The 18244-nt window shown below is 35.2% G+C and overlaps 1 long non-coding RNA gene across 2 annotated transcripts; it reads right to left on the minus strand.

Annotated features, from left to right (window-relative positions):
• Positions 1-6909: 6909 nt before the first annotated feature.
• LOC133867706 (uncharacterized) lies at positions 6910-11568 on the minus strand. 2 transcript variants are annotated; one of them, XR_009900149.1, is made up of 4 exons: positions 11311-11568; positions 11128-11196; positions 7427-7502; positions 6910-7344 (listed from the first exon to the last, which is right to left on the minus strand). It is a non-coding gene; the product is annotated as an uncharacterized LOC133867706 (long non-coding RNA). The 2 variants fall into 2 exon arrangements; XR_009900148.1 differs by having other exon boundaries at positions 7427-7495; positions 11311-11561.
• Between the last annotated feature and the right edge of the window lie 6676 nt (positions 11569-18244).

The following is an 18244-nucleotide window of genomic DNA, read 5'->3' on the forward strand; positions in this document are numbered from 1 at the left end:
AAGATATGAGATAACATGAGTTATTTATTTGTTTTTGTTCAAGCTTATTTCTATACCTGGTTTCACTAACTTTTCTCATGGATGCATTTGTCTTTCTCTAATGACTGGACAGTTTTTTAACCAATTTTATGTGAGCTGGTGATTTCTTTAGTTTTTCTGGTTCTCTTAAGAGTTTGAGTTTGTTTAACTTGGTTCATAAATTGATGAATACAGCCAGTTTAGTTCTTTAATTCTTATGAATTACTTAACATGATTGATGTGGCATCTTCTTATTTTTGTTTTAGTTTAACTTACTACTTTGATATATTGGCCATTGTTTAAAGTGGCAAGGCAACACACTTTACCATAATATTTCAATTAAAGATTACTAGAATTAGTTTAATTTAGCCAATCAATCTTAGCTGACAATTTGTTTTTATAGAGACAAAAATAAGTTATTTGACACAACAAGTACACTGTTTTCCTAAGGACTAACAAATTCTGTCATTTTCCTTAATTTACCATTTGTATTGTGTAGTTATCCTTTCATGTTCTATTTTTAACCCTCAGGATTGATAAAGGAGGTCAAAGGTTACAATTTAAAATATGAGAGAGTCCAAAAAATAGTAGAAAAATACCTCTTACAATATTTTTTTTGATAAGTAAGCAAAATTTTATTGAGAAAAAAAATGTAAGGCGTCCCTAAGTACACAGGTGGAATACCTCTTACAATATTTATCATGCTTTTTATTTATTTAGGATTAGTTTGGTTTTTCCTGGGCCATATCATGTCTATAATATCTTTCATAGATAGATCGTGTAAGGGGATTTACTTGTTCCAATGTTTGTATGCTTTTTCGAAGGTTGTAGGCACTTTTATGAATGACTGAATCAAGCAGTGCCATTGCAAAACTGCTAATTTATTCTATCTTGAGTAAATTTTTAAATGGAATGTGAATGGTCTTTGTGGATTTAAAGAATTATGTATGGTGAAATTTTTATTCGCAAAGCATGGTAGGGAATTATGAAGTGTGGGTTGAATTCTACCAAAATTCTGATATAGTTTCTGGTAGAACTAACTTTTACCAATTGCTTGGAGTACTTTCCAAAGTCTTTTTAACAGATGGCTTTTGGTTCAAAATGATTGTAGACCTCTCAATCTGCAAGCTTTTAATGACTGTAGAATCTCTTACGACTGTGGGATTGTGAAGTGTTTAAGCATCTGCTTCTTGAGAAAATGGCACTTTGAACCTTGACAGCTCCACTGGCATGAGGACTTTCACCAAACCAGAATATTTGCAAGATTCTGTAAGATTCTCCTGAATTTTACAATTTTGGATGTAAGATTCAACTTGTAGAAAGGAAGAAAAAAAAGGTGTAACATTTCTTGTTAAATATTGGCTCCGTCTAGGGCCTACTCAGATTTACTTGAAGTCGTACACAAAGTCTAAGTTTTACCCACATAATGAGAATGCATAGTTTTACCCAACGGTCATATTATTGAATTTTTATCTTAAGGATCATATTTTTGTAATTTTTGTTTTGTCCTATAACGGTCATACTTTTGAAAAATCTTCTTTTCCTAATTGTCATATTTTTTAAAATTTGTTTTTTGTTTTCCTAATGGTCATATTTGTTTTTCGTACATGTGCTTTTAATTATTTGTTGTGTAATGGCAGTTCGAAGCTAAATTATATTAAGTATCATAATTTTTTCATGGTTTATAAATGAGGTTAGGGTTTGATGACTTAAATATCAATCAGAATATCCATTAGGAGATTTGGGGTTAAAGTATTAGGGCTAATGGGTTTACAATTGAGTACTCAATATGTATGAGGAATTGGCTTGTCCATATTGGCTAATTGTTCAACAAGATCATATTTTAGTACTTAATACTTCGATATAACTGTTGAACATTTTACTTGGAAATAGAATACTCAAAGTTGCTCCTTTTATTGTCTTAGCAAAGCTGTGGTGCACAATGAATTTTTAGAATAGACTAGTTAGCATCTCTGCACCCACTGAAAGATATCCGGTGATTACTTCTGCCTTTTCCAGGAAGTTTTTTTTGTTTGTGATTGGGGGGCAGTTCCAGGCATGAATGATCTTCATACAGATTTGCCTCATTTTCCCAAAAGTATCTTATGGGATAGATGATGAGATAATGTGGTGGATTTTTTTTTTTTAACTGATATTCTGCTAGAGGAGAGGAAAAAATACGGAAATATTTTGAAAGTGTTACCTATCATTTTTGTGGTAGAATGTTCTACTTTTCTCTATCTGAGCCAAAACTTTTTATTAGGTCCATTGCCATATATATATATGGGAAAAATATGACCGAATCAGATTAGGATTACATCTTTAGATTTTTAGGGTATATTCATCCTTGTGTCAATGGATAGAGGGAAGAATTCACTAGCCTCTATTTGTTTTTAAAGTGTTTGACGGCATTTCCCACAAGAACTGTATATCTTGGAATATTTGCTTGAAAGGGTTGTTCAGACACGGCCAAGTTAAAAGGGCAGGTAATTTGTTTGATGAAATGCCTGTTAGAGATGTTACTTGGAACATGATTATTTCATTTCAGGTTATTTTTCATGTGGCTTTGTTGATTATGCATTTTTGCGACTCTTTGATTATGTATTTTCATTTGTGCATATGAGGGATGGAGAATATGCGGTTATGTTTTCCTAGAAAAAGGCTAGTTGAGGCTCAAGTGATGGACAAATCTGATGCCCTTGCAGAAGAGAAAAAACTTCGGCTAGTTGAGGCAATGAATTTGTAAGTCTTCGTTTTAAAGTCATGTTGGTGCCAAGAATAATAATCTAGCTAAGGGTCTTAATCTGGTTGTGGGAAGATGGAGGAAGTGATAAATGAGGAACAAGCTATTCGCATTGTAAATAGCAAGCACAAGGAGAACTATCTTTGAGATGCTAGGTACTTTTTTTTTTTGTTTGTTTGTATGTAGATGCTAGGTACTTTTGAATGCCTCTAATACCTTTTGACTATATCATATGCCTTAAAGCAAGGGAAGCCTTTGCAAGTACTATATCTCATCGGCATTTGGATAGTGTCCCACTTGGTATAGTGTCATATCTCTTACCCCAACCTCCATGACCTCATTAGGCCTAATCTGCAGGTCAATTGTATGATTGTAGATTAAGTAAAAACCCCATGAAATCAAATACAGCCAACAAACAGAAGTAGAAATAAAAGGTGGAGAGAGAATGTTCATACATCCTTCTCAAGGGTGTGTAAAATGAAGTTGCCAATGAACTTTTTCTCAAATGAAACTTCCTCCCTTTAAGAATGGGAGTAGAGCATGAGACTCTGAATTCAATATCGATTGGATGCATAACTTACTAATAAAAAGAACTGTTAATAATTAAGTATCAGAGAATATATGTGTGAGTGTGTAAGCGGTTAAGTCCACACGTGGTAGTAGTGATAAGCGTGAATAGTTGAAACCCCTTGTCAGTGTGAGTCTTACCTTAATAGCATATCCATCTTTGTTTTGAATACACCATCACCAACAAGAAGGTGTACACAAGGATCTTCAAATCTAACCGCTAACTCAAGAAAAAAACCTTTTAGAGATCTAAAATAAAATAAACCAAGCAAATCAATTTATTAACTCACACCCCCCCCCCCCCCCCCCCCCCCAAAAAAAAAAAAAAAAAAAAAACCCTTCAGTAAGTAATCACATGAAATGCTACATCATTCATGAATGACGATTTTATCATCTAGCATATATCAGTTTGATCCATTGAGCTAAGACGAGAATTTTCTCTAACACTACCATTACCAACACTGACAACCATAATGTATAAACTAATTTTAGAAATACTGAGCATTATGTCAACACTGAAAATGGGAAGAGCACCCAAAAAAGCAAAGTCATGCAGAAGTAAGAAGTGCCCCACTCCACTTAGAAGTTCCTCAGTAACATCATAGTGGTACATAATAAATTACTTAAGGTCAATAAAAAAAAAACGTTTGTTGTGTGCTCTTTCCTTTTATATATCTTAAAGCTGCAATAAGACAACATTCGCTCTTAAAGTTCCAAGCAATACAAAAAATGGTTTACTTTTAAATGATCAGGAATTAAACGTACAAACTTCACTTATCAAAATTTGTAAATGCTCATTTTTTATTTCTTAATAATAATTTACTTCTCTTAGATATAAAATATAGTGATAATGTAATACTGTCTAACTTTTGTAACCATTATTTCCAAACTTGAGCCACCCCCTTGGCCAAAATGGGGGTGGCCGGCCAACCCCATGGTGGCCAAGGGGTGGCTCCCTCTTCTTTTTCTTTTTCTTTTTTCAATTTTTTTTTTCAATTTTTAATTAATTTTTAAAGATGTTTTATTTTTTTATGCAACACGTGTCAAACCTCAGGGATTGACACGTGACGGATCGTTAGTTTTTGAACGGAAAACTTAACCGAGATACTAATTCGGTCTTTTCCTAAAATTGAGGTACCATTTGTGATGCAAATTGAAACTCATAGACTAAAAAATAAAATTTCCAAAACTTAGGGACTAGGGGTGTATTTAACCCATAAATATAACATGATTTGGTAGCAGTTCAAAAACATTATCCATCTGAGGTTGAAAACAAAGGATTTAAAGGCCAGGTTGATCGGTGAATGAAGAAAGCTCATGCCCGTCCATCTCTCTCTCTTTTTTTTGTTTTTTTTTTTGTTTTTTTTTGTTTATGAGTTTGTCAATGATTTTCGTTTTGTTTCTAACAGAGACCAAAAGAATCTAAATACCCATTTCTGTCCAATCCTCCAACATTAAGGTGGCAGCGAATACAGGTACTTTGATGACAAGGGGTAATTCGTGGTAATGTATATTTCATTGAACTACACCATGTGGTTGTGATTTATGGGGTCATATGATTGATGCATAAAAAATGGCATCATAAGTTGATCAAGTGATGCATTTTCACAGATAAACATGGTTATCTCAATGCATATGCTTACATTAGAATATGTACCTGATACTTCCTTTGATGTTTTTATCTGCATTTGTTTTCAATAGAATGCAGTATGCACCAGTAGTGGGCTTTCATTTATTAACATGTTGTGCAGAATGCGGTTTCTTCCCTCGTTTGAAGTATCAGGAATGGTTTTGACTATGGCAAGCTTGAACTATTGTTATATAAACTTATCTTTTCATTTCTTACGCTGTGTCCCATAATTTTTTCCACTTTCCGTCTACTCCATTGTTTCTGTTGCCTAACGTTATCTTACATGTTTCAGGTGATATTATTGTTGGAATATGTTGAACGATATTCTCTTATGATGTGTCATTCTTGTTGGGCTGTTGTAATATAAGCTGTTGGTTATTGTTTCTAGTATCTCAAGGGATCTCAAATCTGTATGTTGGTTGTTATTTACGCAGAGAATGTAATTTGAGAACTGCATGATTGGTAGGATAGAGTAGATGTAATTATGGATGAATGACAAAATGCACAAAATGCAATAATTTTTTTTTGTATAGGTGCAGGTTTGTATAGTTACACCTGATCTGCTCTATTTTGTAATAGTAGCCTGCTAGCTTGTGTTAAGGTAGGACGTTCTTTGTTTGGTGTATGCCTCTTTTTGCAGCGGGAGGCCCAGTTGTTTTAAACTTGAGTGCTTTGTAGCAAAGATTTGTTGAAAGTTTATGTTTCCAGCTGATAGACGTTGCTGTGAATGCATTCTCTTGAATCGGACCTCTTCCTGTACTTTTGCAGATGACAGCTTGAACAGTTGTCCACTTTGGTAATCTTTATATTTGCTCTTAAGGTGGCGAAACCACCCATTGTCATGCTAAATTGGTAGGTTGATATTAATGTCGTTGCTAGGAAGAAATTGAGGAATGTAATAATGCTGGACCTCTAATTCTATTGAGAGACTCTTACATGTATTTTTGCTCATGCAGTGAGTCCAATTCCATTAAGAATAATATAATAGAGACTAAAAAGAAGAAACAGGCCTGAAATTTGAATAAACATATGGGTTAAATACCTCAGAGGTATCTGAGTTTTACGTGTTTTTAAATTTAGTACCTCAGTTTCATTTCGTATCATAGGTAGTACCTGAATTTGGAAGAAAAAAGCTCTAGGTAGTACCTGTCAGATTTTTCATCCAAATTTCAACTTCTCGCCACGTGTCAACCGCTGAGGTTGACACGTGGCACCAAAAAAAAAAAATTAAAAATTAAAAATTAAAAAAATGATTAAAATTAAAAAAATAAAAAAAAAATAAAAAAAAAAAAAAAAAAAAAAAAAAAAAAAGAGGATTGACTGAGCCACCCCCCTTAGCCACCATGGGGTGGCCAGCCACCCCCTTGGCCGGTCTGGGGTGGCCGAACCACCCCATACCACAGTTTGAAAAAAAAAAAATAATAATAAAAAATTTGAAGGGTTTTGGCCCTAGGGGGTGGCCGAACCACCCCCTAGGGCCACGGGGGTGGTTCGGCCAGCCCCAGACCGGCCAGACCGGCCAAGAGGGTGGCTAGGCCACCTCCTTGGCCAAAATGGGGGTGGGGGTGGCCGGCCACCCCCATGGTGGCCAAGGGGGGTGGCTCAGCCACCCCTCTTTTTTTTCTTTTTTTCTTTTTTTTTTTCATTTTTTTAATTTTAAACATTTTTTTAATTTTTTTTTATGTGGTGTCCTATGTCAACTTCAACGGTTAACACGTGGCGAGAAGTTGAAATTCCCACGAGAAATCTGACAGATACTACCTAAGGTTTTTTTCTTCCAAATTCAGGTACTACCTGTGATACGAAATAAAACTGAAGTACTAAATTTAAAAACAAGTAAAACTCAGGTACCTCTGGGATATTTAACCCTAAACATATTGTAAAATTTGTTTTGCAATAGCCCAAGACATAATTGTATAAAACTCAAACCTTAAGGAAAGAAGAATAAAGATTTACAAAGCACCTAATTCTTGCATATCCAATCTCAGGTAATCAAGTCAATACAGCCTAAAATATGTCTATATCCTGGGGTGGTCCATACAGTCTTCCACGAAAAATGGAGTTTGAGGTTCAAAGTAAAATCCACTACAAAGAGAAATAAATTAACAATAACAAAGTAAACGTGATTTCATCTTGAACATATTCACATCTGTCTACTTGTGGTTCTAAAACCAGACTTAGATAATTTTGGACTCAATGCTGCCTTCGCAAGGAGGTAAAACATTACAGAAGACAAAATATATTGCAACGTTGCCTTGATCTTCGATTAAGTTTTTGTTCATCTTCATCATGAGCAAATGTAGACATTCTTTTGATCTTCAATTAAGTTGACTGGTTCATTTTCACCCCGACGGTGTTCATCTACATCCCAAGCTGTATTGCCGCTCTGAAAAACCAAGACATCATATTTTTTTTATTACACTTGATTATAAAACCACTCTCTGATGCTAAAAGTATGGGGATCTCACCTTGTCGAGATGCTTCACAAGCATCCAGCAATACTGCAAACTCCCTAACTACTCTCTCATCCTCACTTTCTGCAATCTAAATTCAAGTCAATCTCAATGAACATAGATTGAACAACTAGTTTCAAGAGTAAATTGACGAGGAAAATAATGCTGAATAACCATGAAATAATTTGCCTCCAATTTATCCTTTCAAGCTGTTACCATATAAATGAAAACAGAATGCTAACATCCAAGAGCCTACAGTTACGCAGATATATTACATGGGAACAGCGAAACAGAACATACTAGTCTTTGGTTGATACTTGGCAATTAAAAAATATATAACAGAAACAAAATAACCAAATTAGAAGTGAAACTGTCTGAACATACACAATTAAAGCAGTAAATCAGATCTTACAGAGAGAGCATGTTTTCATAGTTCCTGAATATTTTTTAAAAGACTGAATATTTAACAGGATTTCTCATTTGATAAATATAAACTGAGTGTCACTTCAAGTAAAAGGACAGCAATCCATTCAAAGACCGGAACTTTCAGAGAGGCTAATCTTAATCTCATGAAAAGCAAGCCAAGAGATATCTTTGGTAAATGAATCAATAAGTATTAATATTTGGAGAACAAAAAAATATTATACCAAAACACAAATGAATAGAACATGTATCTCAGGAATATGAATATTCAAGCCGCTTCAATACTTTCACAACTCTACATTCCGGTAAAAAAATGTCTTCAGGAGTTGCTAGAGGAAGTGGGTTGCAGAAAATAGGCAGGGCAAAAACCCACAGCCAATATTCATTCAAAACTCCAATTAACACCTACCCATGCCGAGAAATCAAGAAAAACCCATGAACATATCATGGTATTCTTGAATCTTGGTCACTAAAATAACACATGTTCAGAGCAAGTAACAACAATCCAAGGAAAAAATCTGCCGTTTTCAAAATTAAAAAATAAAATAAAAAATAAAAACACCTTACCTTCAAGAACAAAACCAAATCTTTAAGAAAAAATCTAACTTTAAACAAGCCCATTTCTTACCTACCCATACCGAGAAATCACTTCAAAAACCCATGAATAATAAGTCAGAGAGAGCCTGACAGTAGAGAGAGAGAGGTGGTCTGCGAGTCTTGGTGGCAGCGCTCGGTCAATGGGGGAGGGGGGCGGTGGATGTCGGTCAGTGGACGGCGCTTAGTCGATGGGGGAAATGGGGGGAAATTTGGATAGCTGAAATTTGGGAAATGGTCTATCACCCACTTTTTCACCTTCACCTTCAGCCTCTTCTTTTTTTTTCTTTTTTTTTTTTTAAAAAAAAAAATATTAAAAAAACTGACGTTGACAGAGCCACGTCAGCAGAGTCGTAGCCCGGTTATAACTCTCTCTCTCTCTCTCTCTCTCTCTCTCTCTCTCTCTCTCTCTCTCTCTCTCTCTCTCTCTCTCTCTCTCTCTCTCTCTATATATATATATATATATATATATGATTTCAAAAAAAAAAAAAGGTATATATATATACATATCAAATGGCTGATTAGCCATGTTGTACTATGCCTTTTTAATTCTCTCTTTTTAAGCACTATAAAAAAGACTCGTTTCTTACTCTGTTCACAATTTTCTTCACTCATTACTTTATTTTTCTGAAAGACTGATTTCTCTGGAGCTAAACTAAATAAGAAGAAGAAAGATGAAGGATAATAAGGGGCACTTGTGTCTAAAAGATTTCGAGAGTCTAGCCGAAGATCCAAATTGGTCTAAGACAGACAAATTGTTAGAAGTCATTCACGTTGCTGCTCCAAAATATACGAAAGAAAAAGAAGAAGTAACTGCTTTGCAGCAAAGGGCAACCATCAAGAAGAGTGAAGATTCCAAGAACTCAGCTGGTGTTTCATCATCATCCAAGCATGAAATCTTGATCATGAAGGAAAGGGGTTTAAAGAAGCCCATGATCGAGCCAGTGGATATTCCCAAAAAACTCCATTCTGTTCTACAAGCCCAAAGAGACACCAGCGGTTTCAAGAATCAAAACAAGTATAAAAATAAGGAAGCAAATCCTAGAAGGAGATCGAAGCTAGATATGCACACCCCGCCGGAGTTACCCGAGGAAATGAAGAAGCGTGAAATCTTGATCATGAAGGAAAGGGGTTTAAAGAAGCCCATGGTCGAGCCAGTGGATATTCCCAAGAAACTCCGGTCTGTCCTACAAGCCCAAAGAGACACCAGCAGTTTCAACAATCAAAACAAGTATAAAAATAAGGAAGCAAATCCCAGAAGGAGATCGAAGCTGGATATGCACACCCCGCCAGAGTCGCCTGAGGAAATGAAGAAGCATGAAATCTTGATCATGAAGGAAAGGGGTTTAAAGAAGCCCATGATCGAACCAGTGGATATTCCCAAGAAACTCCAGTCTGTTCTACAAGCCCAAAGAGACACCAGTGGTTTCAAGAATCAAAACAAGTATAAAAATAAGGAAGCAAATCCCAGAAGGAGATCAAAGCTGGATATGCACACCCCGCCGGAGTTGCCCGAGGAAATGAAGAAGCATGAAATCTTGATCATGAAGGAAAGGGGTTTAAAGAAGACCATGATCGAGCCAGTGGATATTCTCACGAAAAACCGGTCTGTTCTACAAGCTCAAAGAGACACCAGCGGTTTCAAGTATAAAAATAAGAAGAGCATCCCAGAAGGGGATCGAAGCTGGATATGCACGCCCCGCCAGAGTTGCCGGAGGAAATGAAGAAGCGTATAAAGGAAATGGGTGGAACCCAAGTGCAGATGGTGATACAAAAAGGCCTGTTTAAGTCAGACACGGAGAGAAATCGAGTATCAATGCCTTTTAGTCAGATCAACAAGGAGTTTTTGAGAGAGGAAGAGAGAAAATATCTGGAAGAGCAGAATGAAATCCAAGTGGGGTTCATCGATCCCACAACAACACGTGAGGTGAAGAAGATGATATTGGGGCAGTTGGACGTGGCCAAAAAGTCGACGGGGAATACAAACTCAATATATGAGATGAGGCAATATTGGTACAACGTTTGCAAAGATAATGATCTCCGGCCCAAGGATGTGGTCCAAATTTGGTCTTTCCGCCATGGCCCTGAACAGAGACTCTGCCTGGCTCTTGTTGTCGGTTACAGAGCTAACCAAAGAGGAGAAGAGGGGCAGAAGCAGTAACTGCCAAGATTCTGTATAAACCGAATCTCTTCACTCCCGATCAGCCTCCGGCCGTTGATGTTTTCTACAATATTATTGCTTGTGATGATCAGCTAATTGATGAAAGAGTTTTTTTTTTTAATTGCAATTTTAATTCGTAAATGGTTTTTTTTTTTTTTTTTGGGTGCATCAAGAACCAAACAATTACAAGCTATCTGGTGCTCAAAATTTCATCTAAACCCCCAAACTATTCAGCCCTTTTTTTCTTTGGCCATGGGGGGTGTAATCGTGCCGATCCTGAGCGAGTACCAGTTGTGCGAGCTCGACTCGTTTAAGTTAGCATCAAGCTCGAGCTCGACACAAGCCTAAAACTTGTGTTCGAGATCGGCTCGTCAATGTAAAATTCATGATCGAGCTGGAGCTCGATCATTTTGGTAGATCTCGAGCTCGAGTACTCGACTCGAGCTCGTCTGAATCAAATTATTACTTTCTATTTTAGCATAAAAATAAAAATAAAAAAAACAAGTATTGAGCCAAGATAGAAGAGAGAGAGACTCACCGCTTTCTAGCGAGGCCCGGGTTCAATGTGGCACGCTAAGCACGTGAGAGAGAGCGCATCCTCCGTCTTCTGCTTTACCGGAGCAGATCAGAGCACAAATCGGAAGAGAGAAACACATAAGACATCGAAAGAAAAGGACGTCCAAGCCAGGAGAATCGGGTACAGAAAAGACGTAGTGTGTACCTGGGAAATATGAGATCGGAAATGAGTAACGACGCCAGTTTTGTTAAGCAAGAACGCCATTTTCCGGTGAAACTCCTGAGTTCAGAGACAGAGAGAGAGAGAGAGAGAGAGAGAGTCCCCAATGCTATCTGGTTTCAATTTTGCCGAGATCGCACGGCCAAGAAAATTTGATTTTGTTTTTTGAGCAGCGTGCGACGTGCGTGTCTCAAGTCAGCGTCTTGTCACTGGCAACTGGCTTGCGTCGGTTTCTCAAAAGGCCAAAAACCGTGAGCGCACTGGGCGAGGGCGAGGGACTTTCGACTTTAGGTACTGCACGCGCGCGCGTCACTCACAGCTTTTCTCTCTACGCGCGCGCGTCACCCACAGCTTTCAGCTTTCTTTTAAGTACTGCACGGCCACGGAAAGGGACAGAAAGACTGGGGAAATCAAATAAGTGATAGGCACCACCAATAAGTAACCAAAAAATATATAAAAATAAAAACAAATTAATATTTACATGAGAATCAATGAAATATATAATTAAGATTTTTATTTAATTAATACTTTAATTCTTTTTTCAGTAAGTGAGAGACAACTAATAATTATATAAAATAAACGGTAAATTATATAAAATAAACAAATAATTCATATGTATTTAATTATAAAGAAAAAAAATATAACTATAATCAATATAAATATTAAGTTAAAACATTAATAATGATAATTATTATATTTTTATATGGTCTTATATATTTAATGATAATAATATTTTTTTTTTTAAAAAGTCTAATGATAATTCCTAGATCATATAATTCATATTTAATGATTATGTAGCACAAATGCACAATATTAAATCATATGATCTAAATTCTAATGAATACCGAAATTGTGATTATAATTAACACATTGCTAATTCCAATCGGACCAACCGACCAATCCTAATAACTTAATTTAGGATTATATGAAATACATTGTCGTTATATATAAATAATATGATTAAGTTTCAAAAGTGTCATTGTATCATATGATTAATGTAAATTTAAACTTATGTATGTAATCTATGTACCTAATTATTGTATCTAAGACTCTAAGTATTATTAATAATTATTACCTTAAAATCTTGCATCATACTTAATCAGTGTATCTAAGTATCTAAATACTTAATCCTTGTATTTGTATACTTATATAAGATTATAATTTATCTATGATAACATTGATAAGTATAATCATTATAAGTCATAATTATCATAATTCTTAACTATCTTATAATAATATTAATATCATATGATCTAAGTATCATCGTATGATCATATGATTTATATAATTTAACAATTCATATGATCTTAGATATTAGATCACGTAATAGCGGTGATGTAATGATTCATAAATATTTAATAATAATACTTATAAATTTTAACATTTGATATAATGAATCAATGATTACATGTCTTTATGGTACAATGTTATATTATTACATGATCATATAATTCAATTATATTACATAAATAATATAATATGAATCATATGATTAAGTAGGTGACTTGGTTGGGAGACGTTCGTGTTGGTTTACAAGTCAGAGTTCAAGGTACGACCACTGCATAACGGTGTGTGAGTGCTACTGCTTTGTAACTAGCATTTTCTTCTGAATAGTAGATATCCTGAGTTTGACTGCCCCAGAGTAATTTTTTTCTTAATTGAGTTTTCACTTCGTTAACAAAATTCTTGTGTCATTTAAATTTCACGTTTATATTATTTTGTTAATACATTGTGCACACACACAGTTAAAATAGAAGTCATTTATTTTTCAAAATCTGATGCTCAACTTCAAAAGAACTTAGATCCTGAAGATCCAGTTCATCCCCCTCCTAGCATTCAAAAAGATCCATCTGCTGCCTCTTCTTCCCAGGCAATTCCTCCAAGTGATGAAATTCTTCGTCGACTTGATCAGATGTCTGCTCGCATGGAGTCCTTGCATGATTTTTGGAGAGAGTAGTATCAGTTGAGCAAGTCAACCTCAATGTGGAGCAATGCCTTCGATATCTGGCACCGCAACCTCACGAGGATTAAGTGCTGAGTCACCTATTTTTTTTATCATGTATTTTGATAAGCCTTTTAGACTGGGCTATTTTCATAAACACTTTGATATTTTGTTCATCTATTTTAACCCTTTGTGGTTTATTTTGACTGGCTTTATTACTTTGTTTTACCCTTTGTCCTGTTGAGACAAAAATTGGGAGTAATTTTAATTTTTTTGATATAAGTCGTTTTGTCACAAAATGGCAAAAGGGGGAGTTTGTTAGTTTATTTTTGTTGGCTCATTCTATGTTGACCAAAACGCCTCCAAAATAAGAAATTTCTGTTTTAGGAATTTCTATATCAAGAACACTGTATTTCCAGAATACCCCAAAAGAATATTTGCAGAAGATTTAATTTCAGAATGGAAAGGGCTTAACAAGGAAGAAATCAGCACATTATCTGATTTAGAAGGAAATATCCTAGAGAATGAAGATTTTGAAGACTTTGACTGCTCAGAAAGTCGGTTTTCCCAGACTTTGATTGTCCGGACGCCCAGTTGCCGGAGTTCGGATGCTCAAGCCAGAAGACTCGATGTCACCAGACGGTCCGAACGCTACAGCAGACGGTGAAGTCAGTAGCTCAAGGTCCAAAAGCCATCAGGATGGATCAGTAGACGCTGAAGTCAATGAGTTCTCGTTAGCAAGGAGATCAGACGCAGATGCGATTGATGCAGACGGTGGGACTACTCTAAGCAACCATCCGGACGCTAGGGTTGCTCAGTTCGGACATGCTTCTTTAGATTCTCATTAAAAGAAGTCGGTTGTTGCTTACAGTCCGGATGCCTCAGCAATCTGTCCGGATGCCGCCCATGAAATTCTGAATTCTGAAGCCTATATAAGAAATTTATAAGGTAAAGAAAAAATAATATTAGCTTACTGGTTTCTACTTACAAAATTTTTTAACCCCTAATTCATGCTCATAAAATATTTTGGTTATGCCCCTGATACAACAACCATAGCTACTTCCACCACATCCTGATGAGGGTGGCAGCCAGGTAGAGGTGATAGAAGTGGCAAGAAAGTGCCAATATTCCGTCAATTACATTGTTTCTCATTATTCATCGTCTTCAAATTCCAATCATCCTCTTCTTCTCGTGCATGCCTTTGGGGACTTCCACTCCACACTGGCGTAGGTTAGAGATTCTGTTGTGGGATTATAAGTTTTGACAATATTCTTGTCTATGAATTCAATGTCATCAACATGTAAATATTGTTTGTTGTAATTCTACATGTACATTGAGTATTTATTAAGTGTCCATAAAAAATAAATAAATAAATAAAAAACGTAATTTTTAAAATCATCATTGTGCATGTAATTGATCAAATGGTAATTTTAAAAGTCATCTAATTTTTTGATAGACATTTGATGGACACTTAATGTACATAGTTGTTAAGAGAGAAAAGATATGAAACTTGCCATATATGAAAGTGAAATGAAAATGAATTATTTTATGGTTAAGATTTTGTTTTGTTATATTTAATAATGTGTATAGTAAATTTAAATAACATGACAATATTATATACACTCAGAGACGGAGCCAGTTATTTTAATGGGAGGGGGCCAAATAATTTATTTTTATTATTTATTTATTTTTTAATTAGGAGTTAAAGTATGAATATATATAATTCAAAAATATAAGTCCATATCCTCTTGTCTAAGTGGTCATCTATGTAGTATATATTATTTCATATTAAAAAAAGAAAAAAAGAAGCCATGTTTTAAGTAAATTAAAAAATAACCTAGATGCTTGTTTGGTAAGTAATTGTGTTGTGGAATATTTGTGTGTTGTAGAATAAGAAGTGATTGATGTGATATAAAATTTGAGAATGTTTTATAGAAAAGTGAAAAAGTTTTGTTTTGTAGTGAATTTTTTTATTTGAATAATAATAAAATATAGTTGATATGATATAAAAAGTGTAAAAAAGTTAGAATGTTTTTTATTTGATATTTTTGGAAGAAGTGAAAAGAAATAGAGGGAGAATGACAATGGGTTGCCAAACTAGCTAGTTTTTATATTTTTATTATTTCTTTGAAGAAAAAGGGTAAGCAAATTGAAAAGAAAGTTTTTTGGAAAATAAATAAAGAAAATCACTATCCAAAGATTCAGAAAAAGAAAATAATAATAATAATAATAATAAAAGAGTCTCAGTTTCTCCACTGAAATTGTATGCTCCTCGCAATACTTTGCCTTGAAGTTAACATTCTCTTGCTGTTTTTGTTTGAATAACCCATTCTAACTAATATAGTAGTCCACTAATTGTTATACAAAACACACTATATTATACACAAAACGTATTCAGCTAAATGCAACACAAAACAAATAAAACACACATCTTTTAGATTTTTCTAATATCATCTAGCTGTATTGTAATGAATCCTCATTTTACGCTATCTTTGCCACACATCCTTAGAAAACTGAGTTTGTTTTTATATTTTTATTATTTCCTTGAAGAAAAAGGGTAAGCAAATTGAAAAGAAAGTTTTTTGGAAAATAAATAAAGAAAATCACTATCCAAAGATTCAGAAAAGGAAAATAATAATAATAATAATAAAAGAGTCTCAGTTTCTCCACTGAAATTGTATGCTTCTCGCAATACTTTGCCTTGAAGTTAACATTCTCTTGCTGTTTTTGTTTGAATAACCCATTCTATCTAACATAGTAGTCCACTAATTGTTATACAAAACACACTATATTATACACAAAACGTATTCAGCTAAATGCAACACAAAACAAATAAAACACACATCTTTTAGATTTTTCTAATATCATCTAGCTGTATTGTAATGAATCCTCATTTTACGCTATCTTTGCCACACATCCTTAGAAAACCGAGTTTTGCCAAGGGTGTGACTCCTCGAGTCCACACCTGTCTTCTTTCAATATGTTGCTTTACTAAACCCTTTTCATTTATTTTGAACAAAACCTCTGTAACTTTGTCAAGCTCCTTCCATTATTATCCTTCTCAAACATGTCCGTTACTATCTGTGAAATAGTAGAAGGAAAAAGTTTTAACAATAAAGCTATCGTCCCAGATGAGATGAAACCAATTGAAGAGATGATAAAAGAGAAGGAGTCAAGGTGCAAAAAAAAATTGTTGTTAGGAGCCAATAGGCAAAAAAACCTTATTATTATTATTTACCTAAAACTTTTTTTCTTCTTAAGAATTGAGAAGGGGCCATGGCCTATACCGGCCCCTCTCCCTTCGTCTTTGTATACACTACATGACAATATATACATTATTAAATTTGTAAAATCTAATATTGACTATAAACTAATTAAGTGAAATGGAGATGATTTGTTCGATATGGGACAAGGATTCTGTCACCTATTTCATGATTATAATTTAAAGTTAGCGCATCTAATAGTGTACCTGATGTCATATTATTTAAATTTTTTAAAAGAATTGACATAACAACACATGTAGCACACGTGAGGCGTTTTCCGTTAGGATTTAACAGAAAATCTTAACAGATGTGTAATTTAAAATAGGCTAAAACATGGGAACTCGACATTACAACTATTTTAACTTCGAGAGTATGATCACAAAAGTGCTTGCACTTTGAGGGTAAGTGAAGTTTTTTCTACTTTCTTTCATTGATAGTAAATTTCTCCTTTTTGGATTTGTTGTGGAAATGAGTAATGATAATGACCATATTGGATTAAAATTCACTAGTGATCAATTTCAAATCTAATTGTGATTTTAAAAACTACATGAACTTTGGAAGGATAAAAAGATGGTTCTTAGCCAGTAATGCTATACGAAGCATCATATATGATTCTCCTTGAGTCTTTTTAAAATTGATGTAACTTTTAAAATTACCATTAGATATATAATAAATCACTATTAAATTTTGATTTAATAATAATTTTAATAACCAAGGAGTGAAGAAAGAGCAAGTACTTTGTATTGATGTCTATGAATTTAGGCAGCTGCAAAATTTGGTCGTCTCAGCTCCCAACTTTTCTAGAGAGAGAAATTAAGATAAACTAGTTTGCCAGGGGAAGGAGGCTCCATGCCTCACTCGTCCCGGTGCTAGGTTCTCCCCTAGCCCTTTTAGATAGGGAGGTTTTTTGTTTAGGTGCCTCCCAACCACTAAGGCTGTGGAGTTTTGTTCACCCTGGCTAGATCCGGTGGTGGCTGATTTTCTCCTAAACCTTTTAGGCTATGGAGCTTGTTTAGTTTTTCTTTGTTCTTTTTCTGTTGTTTCCTGGAAGTTGACTGCACAGGATATACGTGTTGGGGAGTGGCTTTTTTGGTGTGTCTCCGACGAAGCTTCTGGCTGTGCTTTTTCGGATGTCTTCATTGGAGCTAGATCTGTGTTCTTCGGCTGGATCTCTCAAGACACGTGCCTATCCACGGTGGCCACCAGCTTCTTCCTGTCCCGCAGCCCCTAGCCACGGCCATGTCAGTATTTTCTGCACGGTGCGTGGCCTACACGCGCTAGGGAGGTCACTCCTTGGACTCGCGCGTGTGGGCCACATCTTGTCTTCTATTCCTTGGCTAGTGGGGATCGGGGGTTTCGGCGATCGTTTGCTACATAGGGTGACTCTTGGTGAGCACGCGCTAGCCCCAATGACAGCTTTTCCCAACATCGGTTTTTGTTTGATTTCTGTTTGGTTCTTTTGTGTTTTCTGTTCCGAGTCTGCCTTTGTAATGTTTAACTGTTGTTGGACTATTTGTTGGTATGGTTGCTAGATCAATCCTCTTTATTTGTGTTAGATTGTGCTTAAATGTAAATAGTGGCTCAAACGGTGTTCATGTAATATTTGTGTGTTGTTTATGCAGCTGTTTCAAGTCAGAGCTTGTTTCAAGTCAGCTTTTTCCCGACGTCGGTTTTTGTTTGGTTCTTTTGTGTTTTTTGTTCCCAGTCTGCCTTT

Source organism: Alnus glutinosa, chromosome 5 (assembly GCF_958979055.1).
Source record: "Alnus glutinosa chromosome 5, dhAlnGlut1.1, whole genome shotgun sequence".
Taxonomy (NCBI): Eukaryota; Viridiplantae; Streptophyta; class Magnoliopsida; order Fagales; family Betulaceae; genus Alnus; species Alnus glutinosa.